The sequence below is a fragment of the Dama dama genome, chromosome 14 (assembly GCF_033118175.1).
Source record: "Dama dama isolate Ldn47 chromosome 14, ASM3311817v1, whole genome shotgun sequence".
NCBI lineage: Eukaryota > Metazoa > Chordata > Mammalia > Artiodactyla > Cervidae > Dama > Dama dama.
Window position 1 is genome coordinate 52,145,954 of NC_083694.1, and position 15,323 is coordinate 52,161,276.

Below are 15,323 nucleotides of genomic sequence, written 5' to 3' on the forward strand. Positions count from 1 at the left end.
CAACATATTTGTTAAGATTGTTTTTCCTACATTTACATTACTAAACTATTACAAAACATTCCAGTTAAACTACAATTAGAAAGCAAACCTTCACGAACTCATTTTTGGAGTACTGATGATATTTGGATTTTGAATGAAGCAAATTTCTGGTGCTGAACTAGAAGGAAAATACCAGGTATCAAACAACAAAACTGGAGAACAAAGAATTCCCTCTTTACTCAAGAAAACAAAGCAGCACATGTGTCAGACTAGTAGCCCTAGGCCTTTACTTTTACTTGTTTCTTCATTTTTTTCCTGAGGGAGCTTGTGTCCTAGGCTTCCTGTGGAACTTCATAGCTACCATAGGGCTCTGACTGAGTCTAGAACTGGGCAGCAAAGAAAAAACAAGCAGATGTATTCAGAATAGGTAAGCTTCAAACGCAACGTGCTTCTTTTGCAATGGGTGGGTGATAACTTAGTGTACACTCTGACCTAGGGAATCTTTGTGTTAAAGATATAACCTATTTAACAATAGCAAAATAACAATAACATTAGTATTATTAAAATGTCCCCATAATCTACTGGCCAAGGCCTAAGGACATTTTTATCACTGTTTATTTTAGTGAAATATGCCTGAAAGAACTCAAACTATTTCCAGAACACAAAGTCATAAGGATATTCAAACTGCACATATTTGAAAAAGAATGTTTAAAAAAAAAAAAAGTATAGATTCATTTTCCACTTTAGAACTATTTCTAGACTGTTAATCTCAGGCGAATTTTATTTTGAAGAGTTTAAAAGAATGAACCAATTGCGACATGGAGTCCAAACCCAGAAGCCTATAGCTACAATGTATCTTATTTACATATATAAAGTGGTTTGAAAAAGGCATATAAGTTGTAAAAAGATATTTTGCTGTTCCCAAGTAGTAGCTACTGTTAGAGAACCTACTGATTTGTTACTACTGTATCAGAATTAAACACAAAACATTTCCTCCAAAATAGGTAACAATGATCTCCGAGAGAATAAATACAGGCTTAGGTCCGTGCAGTGTGTGCAACAGGCAACAGAGGATAAAAGGATGGGATACGCCATACCACTGTGGATTATACAATAAACAAATCTAATTTTATACTCTATTCTTTCATAAAATAGGGGGCCTCCTTTCTTATCTTAAATTGCGAACAATTTGTTCCTCTCCCAATCCTGAACTTTCTCCCTATTTCCCTACACATATTACTATGTGAATTCCCTTAGGGAGGGCCGTAGTTGATTACCTTATTTACAATGGACCCCTCAACCCTAATCATACTACAACCACAACGATAGATGCTTCCCATCTCATTCCTGATTAATTTTTCTCCAGAATACTTCTCACCATTCAATATGCTGTTTCTCTTATTTTGCTACAGTGTGGAACTGTCACTAGTAAAATTTAAGTTCCATGAAGACTGGGATTTCTGTTCGTTTCTATCTCTCATCGTTTTTGAGTATATTTTATGTGCCAGGCACTATTCTAAATTTTACATGCATTATCTCACTTAGTCCTCACAATGACCCTATTAGATATCAGATATCATTATATCTCATTACAGTTGAAGAAACTGAGCACAAATGTTAGGTAATATGCACAAGGTCACAGGGTAATTAACTTGTCCCTATTTTTTTAAACTGGTAATTCCTTCTATAGCCTTTGTTTCTTTAGTTACCTCACTACACAACTTGACACTCAATGTACACACCTAGTAAGCATCCTAGATTCCATCCACTTCTACCTTCATTAAAAATTTTATATTATTGCCCACATCTGTATCTTCCTTTCTATCTCTCCTTCCATGATTGAAGGCTGTATTCATTCATTCATTCAAAAATTATTTATTGAGCACTGACCATGTGCCACACAGTGTCTTAGGATCTGAATATGTAGTTCCTGAGTGAAACAAAGTCCCTGCTCTCATACAGGATATATATAGTCTCTCTCACCTGGACCACACAGTAACCTTCTAAATGATCTGTCTCCAGCTTTGTCTTCCTTCACCCTCCTCACAGCAGCTGGTCATTCACTTATGGTTTTCTTCTATGACCAAAAAAGAAAGCAATAAAAAAAAGGACAATAACTTGAAAGATCCTCTTTCACAAGAGGATATCAAAATGGCCAATAAGTGTATAAGATGCTTATTAAAGAGTCATCACGAGGGGAGTTTAAAGTAAAGTGGCAATGAGAAACTATACCTAGCAGAATGGCTAAAAAAAAAAAAAAAAAAAAAAAATCTGACAATACCACGTATTACAGAATATATGAGCATGCAAAATTCTCATACAATGCTGCCAGCAGTGTGAACTGGTACATTTGGAAAACTGGCAGTATCCTCTTAGACTAAACAAAAGCCTACTAATGACTCCCAAATTTCACTGCCAGAGGAATGACTACATATGGCTACCAAAAAACATATGCAATAATGTTCATAACAGCTTTACTCAAAAAAAATGCCAAAAACAGACTGTAAACAATCCAAATGTTCATAAACAGTAGAGTGGATAAACTGTGACAATTTCATACAATGGAATACTATACAGCAAAAATAAAAATAGAACTGATCTACTGTTATATTTAACATGGCCAAATTTCAGAGATACTACAATCAACAAAGCCAGATACAAAATAGCACCTTCTGCAGGATTCAGTTTATAGAAGGAGCAAAAAGAATATATGATGTACGACTTTGAAGCAAAACAGACTATGGTGCCAGAAGTGAGAATTTACTCTTGGGAAAGCTGGGAAACACTGGGGAGGAGAAAGAGTAGAAAGAATTCTTGGGTGCCAGAAACACTGAACATCTTGATCTGGATGGTGGTCACACAAGTGCATATACGTGAAAGGTCATCAAGATGTACACCTGTGGTTTTTGCCCTTTAGTGGGTGTGTTTTGTACCTCAAACATAAAAACATAAACAAAAAAACACAGCTCTTCGATGATGCCTCAGCAGAACTGATCCCAACTGCTTCAATACGTCATACAAGATCCCTGGGATGTGGCCCCTACCTACCTCTCCAGCTTTATTTTTCATCACCATCTGCCTCAGGTTTTATATTTTAGCAACAAAAGTATGAACATTTCCCCAAACACAACATATGCTTTTTCACTCTAGGTCTTGTCTGGCTCAAATAAGTTAGGGATGTTAAACCCCTATTCACCCTTTAAGTCTCATTCAATTCAGGAAACTCAAGAAATCTCTTTCAAGTCCAGGGTATATTAGGTTGCCCTTCTGATGGCTCCAATACATTCTAAACTTTATCTATAACAGAAAATCCATATTGTTGTATACTGCAGTACGCCATTTCATTGTTGTTTAGTTGCTCAGTTGGTCTCTTTGTAATCCCATGGACCATAGGCCACCAGACTCCTGTCCATGGAAATTTTCCAAGCAAGAATGCTGGAATGGGTCACCATTTCCTCCACCAGGGGATCTTCCCAACCCAGGGATTAAACCCACATCTCCACGTCTTCTGAATGACAGGCAGATTCTTTATCACTGAGCCACTGGGGAAGCTGCTGTATGGCACATATTTGCTCAATAATTTTTAAATGATGAAAAATACCACTATCTGATTGTGGCATGTTTCATATTTCTAAAGATAGTGCTGAACAAGTCACATGAAAGGTAAGAGTGCAGAATATATCGCATTGGTTCTATTTTTTTAATGCTGGTACTTAATATTTAGAAGAAAGTATGCCTCCAAAACTAACCACATTCTTAAAAATATCTATAAATGAGGTAAAGCTAAAACTGAAGTAACAGATTAAAAAGTTAAGGATAAAGAAGCTAATCTGAAAAGGCTATATATTGTGTGACTCCAGCTATACAATGTTAGGTTCCACATAAACATATGAAAAGAGTCATGTGCGACTCTTTGCGACCCCGTGACTATAGCCTACCAGGCTCCTCCGTCCATGGGATTCTCCAGGCAAGAATACTGGAGTGGGTTGCCATTTCCTTCTCCAGGGGATCTTCCCAACCCAGGGATTGAACCTGGGTCTCCCACATTGCAGGCAGACGCTTTAACCTCTGAGCCACCAGGAAAGCCCATGTGAAAAGATAGGTCACATCATATGTTATCAAGGAATGCAAATTAAAACAATAGAACACCACTACACACTATTAGAATGGCCAAAATCTGGAACACAGACAACTCAAATGTTGACAGAGATGTGGGGCCAACAGGAACTCTAATTCATTGTGGATAGGAAGGCAAAATGGGCCAATTAACTTGGAAGACAATTTGGCAGTTTCTTACCATACAATCCAGCAATCACTCTCCCTGATATTTACCCAAAGGAGCTGAAAATTTGTATCCACGCTAAAACCTGCATGTGGATATTTACGGCAGCTTTATTCATAACTGCAAAACTTGGAAGCAACCAATGAAGACATCCACCAGTGAATGGATAAATAACTGTGGTACTGTCAGACAATGGAATATTATTCAGTTCTAAAAAAAAAATAAATAAATCAACTACCAAGCCATGAAGAAACTTAAATGCATATTACTAAATGAAAGAATGCATATTGTACAAATCCATAGAATGTACAACAAGAATGAACCCTAACCCTAATATAGTCAAGGTCAATAACTGAATTTGAAATCTCTCAAAAATGGAGATTCAACTGATAGGACTTTGCTCCCTGTCCCTTCCTTCTCCTCTGCCACTTATCATTTTGTCATTATACAGCTGTGATGATGCTTAGTTTTATTTTAATACTCTGAATACAGTGAATTAACTAATAATGCATGTCAATCATTAGGGGAATAGGTGCTATTGCTTCAATATTTAAAGGTGTTTTCATGAGATTATGTTCTAAGCTTTGTGATATTCTAAGTTACTCTTAAATGCTTTTAAAGAGATTTAAATATTACATCTTCTATCCTAAGGATTTTCTTATTCAAAAAACCCTCTCTCTCTCCTCCTCTCCTTTCTAAAGCAGGAGAAAGAGAATAAATTGAAAGGAACTTTTGTGCCCTTATGAGTAGATTTTATCAACTGCAGACTTACATAATAAAATGACATTTCTGAAAAACTTGACTCAGGTAACGCGTAACTCAACTTTTCTAAATATATGAAGAGCCTTCACATTTAAAAAAAGTTTTTAATAAATTTAAAGAGAGGCTAGATTCAAGTAAAGAGTGACAGTTTTAATCAAAACTATAATTAATGTAAAAACTGACATACAAAACATGGGTTTTAAGAGCAGTAATTACAGGGAAAGCATTTCAAAATGAAGGTTAAAATTCAGGCTTTTTTTTAATACACTACTTAAACATGCAAGACTACTACTCTTTAACAGAATGTCTCCACAAAAATGAACTTTTGAGCAAGCATAACCAGTGTACAGTGAAGGTCAAATCAAGACCATAAACAGTATGGCTATTTTCAGCAAAAGCAGAGGTACAGCTCACCCCAAAAGCAAAGCAAAAGAGAGACTGACACAAGGCTCTCCATTTTTCAAGCTCTGGAAACTTGAACACGATAATCTGAAGAATGTTTAAGAAGATACAGGTTCATGTGGTAACCAAATTGGATGTTACAAAGTATTTGAATAGAATATAAACTACACCAGGGAGCCAACAGAGAATTTTGGATGGCAACAATGTTCAGTTAAAATTCTATTCACTCTTACCAGCCAATTCATATTAGTACAGAAGATTAAGTTTTATTAGGCAAAGTGGGTCACACACAGAGCAAAAGAATTTTCCCATCATAACTGAATTATCGAGAAGAATCAGTGAAATAAGATAAACTTCATTTTCAAGTTCTTGTTTTTAAAAGAATTAGTATATCACTATTTATTAAATCTATAGCTATAACCTCGACAGTTTTGATATAAATCACACAGTTCCCAATAAACTCTTCAAACGTGACTGTAACTTTAAAATTATTGTGAAAGCAACCCCAACTAGTGGAAATCCCCAGAGAGAACTAGAAAAAGGAGTTCTAGATTCTGATCTAACCTCTGCCAGTTATTAGCTCTGAGACATGTTTACCTTTGATAAATATTCAAAAGGCGTAGAGAAAAAATAAAGAAAAAGATGATCTAGGTTTTAGGGACAAGAAGAGTGGAGTAAAAGATGATGCCCTGATAGGAAACCACATTATAATGGACAGCATCTGGAAAGACTAATTCTTTGGGGGAGTAAAGAATTTTAAATTATGTTAAGTTTAGGACTGCTGGCAGCATAAGCCAAAGCACTGAAAATGTAGGCTTACTGACAAATTGAGGCTGTGCCAAAAGGTAAATTCTCTGTGAGAGTGAATGTAAATGGAGAATCAGACTTTGGTTGGTATCAGCATTCTTCAATAGAACTTCTTGAGATGATAGAAATGTGCTATATCTGCATTTTCCAATATAGTAGCCACTAGCCATATGTAGCTACATATAGCGATGGACAGGGAAGCCTGGCATACTGCAGTCCACGGGGTCGCAAAGAGTCAGACACGACTGAGCGACTGAACTGAACTGAGCCACATGTAGCTACTGAACCCTTGAAATATGGTTGGTGCAACTGAGGAACTAAATTTTAAATTCTGATTTTAATTCATTAAAATTTAAATTTATCCATACAACAGAGCATTATTTAGCAATAAAAAGAAATGAGCTATCAAGTCATGGAGAGACAGGGAAGAATCTTAAACATACGTTGCTAAGTGAAAGACAATCTCACCCATAGAACTGTACAATAAAAATCGTGAACTGTAAACTAAACTATGGACTTTAGTTAATAATTTGTCAATACTGGTTTATCAATTATAACAAATGCACCAAACTAATGTAAGATGTTAACAGAAGTAACTGTGGGGAAAGGCATACATGGAAACATTACTTACAGTGAAACTTCTATAAACCTAAAACTGCTCTATAAGAAAGTCCATTAAATTTTTAAATTTAAATAATCACATGTAGCTAGTGGCTGGTATTAAACAGTGCAGGTTCATATTAATGAAAGACTGATGTGGGCAAAGAATGAGAAGGGTATTTCATTTTTTACCACCAAGTCCACCAGTACACAAAGTTTATTTTTATGTTGAGTACTAATATTTGACAGCAGAAAATGTTCAAATAGTCTAGATGAATATCTTTCTAAAGTGATTTTTATTAAACAAAATTTAAGTAAGAAAGTAACATTTATTGAATGCATACTATACTAAAGATATAGGTTAACTCACTTAAATTTAGAAACAATCCTTTCAGACATTACCATTTCTGTTTTTAGAGACAAAGAATTATACAGTTAATGATAAAAGATGGGAACTAAGATACATCTAACTCCAAAGTCTGTTTTAATATACTCTGTATATAGTTTTATGATTCCCCAAATCACACACGTAAGTGAATTTTCCCAAAATGAATCTATCATGAAGATGAACAGGTTATACAGCAAAATACAATAATTAATTAATTAATTGATATACTCAGGAGTCTAAAGTGCCTTTGTATTTCACTGTCCCAAGCTAATGTGATAATGCAGGACTGGATGAATACAAGCTGGAATTGATATTGCTGGGAGAAATATCAACAACCTAAGATACGCAGATGATACCAGTCTAATGGCAGAAAGTGAAGAGGAACTAAAGAGCCTCTCGATGAGAGTGAAAGAGGAGAGTGAAAAAGCTGGTTTAAAACTCAACATTAAAAAACAAAGATCATGGCACCCAGTCCCATCACTTCCTGTCAAATAGAAGGGGGAAAAGTGGAAACAGTGGGCTCCAAAATCACTGCAGACGGTGACTGTAGCCATGAAATTAAGAGACGTTTGCTCCTTGGAAGGCAAGTTATGACCAACCTAGACAGCATATTAAAAAGCAGAGACATCACTTTGGTGATAAAGAAAGGTCCGTACAGTCAAAGCTATGGTTCTTCCAGTGGCAATGTATGGATGTGAGAGTTGGACCATAAAGAAGCTTGAGCACCGAAGAACTGATGCCTTCAAATCAAGGTGCTGGAGAAGATTCTTGAGTGTCTTTTGGACTGCAGGAGATCAAACCAGTCAATCCTAAAGGAAATCAACTCTGAATATTCATTGGAAGAACTGATGCTGAAGCTCCAATGGGAACAGCCAACTCATTGGAAAAGACCCTGATGTTGGGAAAGACTGAAGGCAAAAGGAGAAGAGGATGGCAGAGGATGAGATGGTTAGATAGCATCACTGATGCAATGGACATGAGTTTGAGCAAACTCCAGGAGACAGTGAAGGACAGGGAAGCCTGGCATGCTGCATTCCATGGGATTGTAAACAGTCAGACACGACTTAGAGACTGACAACAAAGGTGATTTTTTATCTTACTACTCTTCCTAGTAAGAGTAGTCCATCTCTCATGGACTACTGTCCATCTTACCTACAGTGCCTCTACTCCCACGTCTAATTTGCATTTTTAATCTGCTGTGAAATTATAAAGCAGATAATCAAACTTCTTAGAATTACACACAGTGCAAAAGAGGTTCTAAGCCAGTTGCCTTCATATAGATGATTTAGTTCATTAATATTTAATAAAAGTTTTTTGTCTATTTCTTATTCTAAATTGGGATCTGACTAGATGATACACTATTTTATAATAAAGTTAAGAATATAATGATCCTGTTTCATTCACAAATCTTACACTAAACCGTATTTTCAAGCATAATCTTTAAACATAACCTCATTTAAAGATGTTCTTTTATGATTAAATGTTAATTTAGCACACTAGCTTTCTAATAAATGTTACTATCAAACATAAATGAGGTATATGTAAACATAAATATTTACAGACAAAGTTGACATTTAAAAAAGTCACTAGTGAAAAAAAAGAAGGGGACTTTGCTGGTGGTCCAGTGACTAAGACTCCACGCTCCCAATGCAGGGGGCCTGAGTTTGATCCCTGGTCAGGGAACTAGACCCCACACCTGCAACTTAGACCAGGTGCAGCCAAATAAATAAATACTTTTTTAAAAAAAGAGAAGAAAAGAAAGCAGAAATTTTACTGCATTGAATTCTAAATATATCTATATAATTCTTTTTTGTAACTTTTAAAGTTGCTCTTAAAACTACATTTAATAATTAAATTTTCCCTAAAAGAGAGGAAATTAGCATCAAAATTTAAATTCTTCTTCCCTGCTTAGATCTTCTGTATTTGTAAAGTATTATAAATCTTTAACAGATAATATAAAATCTGTATTTCACTTCTCACCATAAACACTAAAATTTAAATTTAATTAGGGGAAGTACCTAATTTTGAATTTTGGAAAAGAATAAAAGAGTATTTTCTTTTTTATTTATTTATTTATTTATTTTTGGGGGGGCGGTTAGGCAAAGGCTTTTAGATGTGACAACAAAAGCACAAGTGACAAAAGAAAAACAGATAAACTGGACTTCATCACAAAAGACCACATTAGATTAAAAGGCTTTTATGCTACAAAGGACACTACCAAGAAAGTGGAGAGTCAGCCCACAGAATTGGGACAAAATATGCAAATTATATAACTGATAAGGCCCTTCATCTAGAATATAGAAGCATTCTTACAACTCTATAATTAAAAAATAAATATAACTAGCCAGAAAATAGCAAGGATCTAAATAGACATTCTCCAAAACAGATATACAAATGGCCAATAAGCATGTTAAGGATGCTCAACATCATTAGCTATTAGAGAAATACAAATCAAAACTACAGTGAGATACCACTTCACACCCATTGCTGCTAAGTCACTTCAGTTGTGTCCGACTCTGTGCGACCCCATAGACGGCAGTCCACCAGGCTCCCCCATCCCTGGGATTCTCCAGGCAAGAATACTGGAGTGGGTTGCCATTTCCTTCTCCAAAAGGAATAAAAGAGTATTTTCAAAGCCCAAAATTGAAGCTTCAAATTCAGCAGTAATTCTAAATTTACAGAAGTCCAACTTTATTATACTTTATTCCAGAAAGAAAAAAAAAAGTCTGTTTATTTTCTCCCTCAATTGACCAACAAACATTTACAAACCAATTGCTTCTGTTTAAGTGTCCATGCTTTTGGAGGGAATTAGGTATAGAGCCAAGACCAAGGTTTTGAAGATTTAGTCAACAAGCAAATCCTAACTCCAAACAGCCTCGAATGTTAGCTGAATAAAAGTCATAAAGTTAGACTCATAAAGATAAAAGAGCTTCAAAAAAAAAAAAAAGATAAAAGACCTTCAATCTAACAAACATTTTCTACTGTAACTTCAAACAAGTTCTTATTTATTAATATTCCAAGTTTCTTCTATATATTAAGAAAATACAAAAGGCAAACAAGTTGCAGACAACAGACTAAGTATTCATTGCTCACAATTGTAGAGAACATTAAAATTTAGTTAATTCTCAAAAATAAAATAAAATAAAAATTAGTTAATTCTCACAACCCTAATGAATCTGAGAGTACAACTTCTCTGGAGTGATCAAAACAAAAACTTCAAAATGCTGTGACTTCCAACTTTTCTCCCATAAAGAATCCCTGGCAGCATGCCTACTGTACTTAGAGAAGAACACAAAGAATGAGGTGGTTTTTGATTCCTAACAATCATATCACAAAGTCTTCTCTTGCAATTTCAATTATACACAGCACTAGTGTTCAATCTTGGCTCAAAATGATTTTATGTTAAATTCACAGAGACAGAAAGTAGTATGGTGGGCTGCCAGGGAATGAGGGAGGGGGAATGGGGAGTAACTGCTCAATGGGTACAAGAGCTTCCTTTTGGGGTGATAAAATGTTTTAGAATTAGACAGAGGTGGTGGTTGTACAACATTGTGAATGTATTGCCACTGAACTGTTAAATATGGTTAATTTTATATTATGCGATTTAAACCTCCATTAAAAAAAATTTGTTACAATATATAGACCATTTTAGAGTTCTTCAAAAACACTGCTACCACATTCAAATGCTATTTAGATCTTGGAGATATTTAGAAAAAAAGCATTACAAGCTAAATTATCACCATATATGTACAGTAATAGGTGTGTATTTGATATCAGCACTAAAATGCCTGACAAACATCAAAATATTGCTGACATACATTTGTAAATAGTCTCAAAAAATATATAAATGAACCTTGCAATATTTAATCCTCTAGGACAGAGCACAATTTTAGTCAGCTCAACTGTGCATGTAAGGTGAAATCAAAATTTTTACTAAAATTTTTTTCTCAAACCTCAAACAATCAGAAATACTGTGAACTGATGAGAAATGTCTAATATTACATAAAGAGTAAGCAAGAATATAAAAAGTAAACAGGCACAAATCTGACCAACACTGGATATAAATAAGTATGCTAAAGCTAACTGTCTTGTGGATGTAGTGCAACATCATTTCAGATTGGGTAAACTTCACACATGAAGATGTACAGACTCAACATTAAGAAACTTTGGATTAAGAAAAATTCCTTTATATAAATGATTGACAAAATTAATATTATGCTATACCCTCAGAGGCTAGTCCAAATACAGTCTAGACTTTAGGATTAAACAAAAGAGACAGTAATCTTAAAGTAGATCCCAATAACAGGCTGATTTTGAAATCTGTGACTGTCTTGATGCAGGTCAATCTGAGAATTTAAACCTACTTGAATCCAACCCCAAAGAATACCTGAACTCCTGAGCATGGACAGGGCCAAAGCTAAACCAGGGCAGCATACCCTGCCAAGGAACATCCTGCTCTGAAATGTCCACCAAACAAGGATCATTTATCAGTTTATTCTTCACTTTACTGGATACCAACCACTTCCAAGATATATGCAAGAAAAGACTCATTAGGCCCCACCAAACTCCATTTCAAGCTCTAATATCTGGAGATAAAAAATGCTGCAGAATTCTAAATGGTCTATGGCTTTAAAAAATTATAAATGAAGAACTTCAAATGTAAGCTGACTTGACCTTAACATCATTGAATGTTACTAAAATCATTTAAAAATCTTCCTAAGTATTTATTTCAAAGGCACAATTTAGTTAACAAATTAAAGCCATGAAACAATTACAACATTACCACAAATCTGTTCTATGTAAACAGTATGAGTTTCTATACGTATGGCATTCAGATGTACTAAAACCAAAAACTAGTGTTTTTCCTGTAATTTACATGAGTAAATACTTTCTCAAACTTATAAGTGAATACTGGCAGGGTACAAATAATGATACTAGAAAGGATATTAGTGCAAAAGGCAAGCACAATATTACAAAACATAGTTCATAGTTTAAAAAAAAGAAATCCATCATACAAGAGATGCAAATTTAACCTTGGGACATATGGCAGGAGTAGCAGTAGTAAAACATCTATTAATAAGTTGTGTCACAAGACTTGGGTTTGAGTAAGCTTTTTCACCTATTAATTAAGTGGTCTTTTTGCCAGTTATAGTAGCTTCTCCTTAGACTCAGACTCTTCCTATATAAAATGAGAATACCACCAATATTACAGACGAATTAGGAGGAATAAATGCAAATATTTTTATCCATTTTATAAATATGCTTTGAAAAACTGTAATTTTAGATTTTTAATGTATTAAAAAAAGCCTTTCAAATTTCTCCAAATGAATCAAACATATAGTAACTTTTAATATTACCTCAAAAACACAAATCTAATTCTTAAGCTGTGGTCCCAAAACTTCTTAGAGGAAATTCTTAAATTATCACTTGAGAAAATCTGAACTGATATAATCAGAATAAACACTGATATTGAGGACATGACAATTGAGGGATCACATCTTAAAATAGTTTGACACAAACAAAAGCACAATTCTCCAAGAGCTTTTTCAATATCGAATAGAAACTGGGACCTAGCCTCAATGCTTGTTGGATCAGAATCCAATTTCAAAAACAAAACCATCAACACTTAAAAATCTTTGTTTTCAGGAAGATGATGAGGCAAATTAGTCCTTAACACAGATCTGTTTCCACAACAAAGCACACTGATCACTTAAAATTTACAAAATCATAAGTTACTACAATTGTTCTAATAGGTTTAGAGTCACAGATAAATTTAAGCATCATTCACAGATAAATTTAAGTATCATTATGATATAGAGATTACTTACACTCTGTATCAACCTAACAAAATTCGCAAAAAAAAAAAAACAACTGATTAAATTATAACTTTGAACACTTAAAAAATGTCCCTGTCGAAATGTATTCCCAGAAAATTCACATCAGCAGGAGCCATGTGAAAGTTGTTCTTTCCCCACTACCTAAAAAGTCAAAACATCCACGTTATTTATACTAGACATAAAATGAAAGTCATTCATATCATCTATTATACTTCAATTCTAAACAACAAAAAAATAGTCCAACCTCCACGTTTATTCAATTGCTAGTCTATTTACCGTGAGTTCTTGTGGAAGAACCAAGGACCAGTGCTTCTCATTAAACTTCATATAACCTGAAAATGCTCTAAATTACAACAGATATGGACAATTCTAATTAGAAGTTCACCCTAAAACTGTGTAAAAGATATTAACTGGCATATTCTCTGCACAGCACAGGTCCTGTGAAGAACGCAAACTAATTGGACCATGACAGTGAGTGTTAAATAGTGGAAAGCAGTCTTTCGGACACATTCAAACAATTTTAATATAAATTTCTCCATACGGTCATAGAAACTGAAATTGAAATAACTTGGATAATTTCCTCCTTGAGAAATTAAGTTTAGGAGAAATAGTAGTTAATTGTTGACATTTCAGAAATCACTACACAGGGCAGCTAATAATGCGTCTTGATAAGCCTAAACATCCAACAGAGAACAGTTGTTTCTACTTTTTGAAAATTGTTAAAAAAAAAAAAAAAAAGACCAGTTCCGGCCTGGAGATGAACCTCTTCTGTCTCCTGAAGAAATGCTTCATTAGGTCTATTTTATCTAGTTAATGTTGTTTCTTACGAGGCACATTAATAATTTAAAACGGTTCCTTTGAAGAAAAGTTCTATTCAAACATTACAATTTGTCTCCGCGTTGCCAGTAAGCGGCTTTGTTTCCAGTTTCTGGGACTATTCTGGGATGTCAAGAGTTATATTATTTACCGTTCCAAAAGAGCCCTTGTTTCACTCTCACCCTGGAAGCGAACACAATTGATGTTTACAGAGAACCGATGCCTAGAGATGTTTAAGGAGGAAGAGCCTTTAGCTCTCTCTCTCTCTCCATCCTTTGTCGATAATCACATTTTACCTGGTAGATTTCTTGCTGTTGTGCACTTAATTTTTTTTAAAAAAACACCTGCAAACCTAACCGCCCTAGCGCCGCCGGGAAGGAAAAAAAAAGACTACCGGGCTCGCTCTGCAGTAGCTCCAGGCAGAGACTTCGTAAAGCCCACTTGGCCAAGGAAAGGGAGCGCTTAAGGGGCAGGGGAGAAGGAGCAGCCTTGAGGTGCTGGGAGGCAGAGGCGGCGCCTGTTTACAGACGCCTGCACCTCCTCCACCCCCGCAGCCTGAGGGTCCAAAAAGCATCCCCCGGACGCTCTCTGCTCCCGCCGAGGTCCTCGGACTAACAGAGGGGCTGGGCAGCCTGGTGGCCCCCTCCCTATGGCCCAAGCCTCCCTCGCCCTCCCCTCGTCCAGGGCGGCGTCTGTACCTCCCCACGGCCTACCCACCCCTGCAGGCCCTCCAGGCGGCTCGCGGAGGCCTGAGGCCTAAAGGCCGCCGGCCACTGACAAGTCCCTGGACCACTGGCGGGGCCCGAGGCCGGGCGGGCGGACGCTACGGCCGAGGACCCGAGGGCGGCCGAGGACAGCCCCTGCCCCGCCGCGGCCGCCTATTGTTCCCGACGGAGGCCGGGCCGCGGCCGCCCGGCGGCTCCCCACGCCGCCGCCGCCGCCGCCTGCCGCTCGCTCACCGCGCTGGTCCGAGCAGTAGCTCCTCTCAGCTCCGAGTCCCCGCGGCCGTCGCCACCGCCGGGGCAGCCACCGCCGCCGCCGCTGCCACCGTCGACTCTGACTCTGTCCCAGGCCGCCGGGCCACGGCCGCCGCCGCCACCACCAGCGCCGCCTCCGGCCCCCCACCTGCTGCTGAGGCTGCTCCTGCAGCAGGGGCCATCTTGTTGGTCGGCCTCCTCTTCCTCCTCCTCCTCCTCCGCCCCGTCGCTCGTTGTCCTCGTCCCCTTCCTCTTCCTCGGGCTCCCGCCCGCCCCAGAGACTGGGGCGGAGACGAGGGCGAGGCTCCTCCTTCCGGGGGCGGGGCAGGCGGAGGGGGCGGGGCGGGCGCGGGAGCCAAGCTCTGAGTCACCCGCCACCAACGCCGTGGAGGGAGGGCGGCGTCGCTCCCCGCCTGGACCCGGCGCGCACCCACGCCCTGAGCCGAAGAACTGGTCCTCCAGCGCCTCGGCGT

General features: G+C 37.4%; 1 protein-coding gene across 2 annotated transcripts in view; it reads right to left on the reverse strand.

The window, feature by feature from the left end:
• Positions 1 to 15,030, reverse strand: part of RC3H1 (ring finger and CCCH-type domains 1) — a 71,745-nt gene extending 56,715 nt beyond the window's left edge. Inside the window, exon 1 of one of the 2 annotated variants that reach the window (XM_061160748.1) lies at positions 14,833 to 15,030. The gene's annotated coding sequence lies outside the window, so the exon portion shown is untranslated. The remainder of the gene's footprint in view (positions 1 to 14,832) is intronic. The other variant, XM_061160747.1, reaches the window with a different exon arrangement.
• Between the last annotated feature and the right edge of the window lie 293 nt (positions 15,031 to 15,323).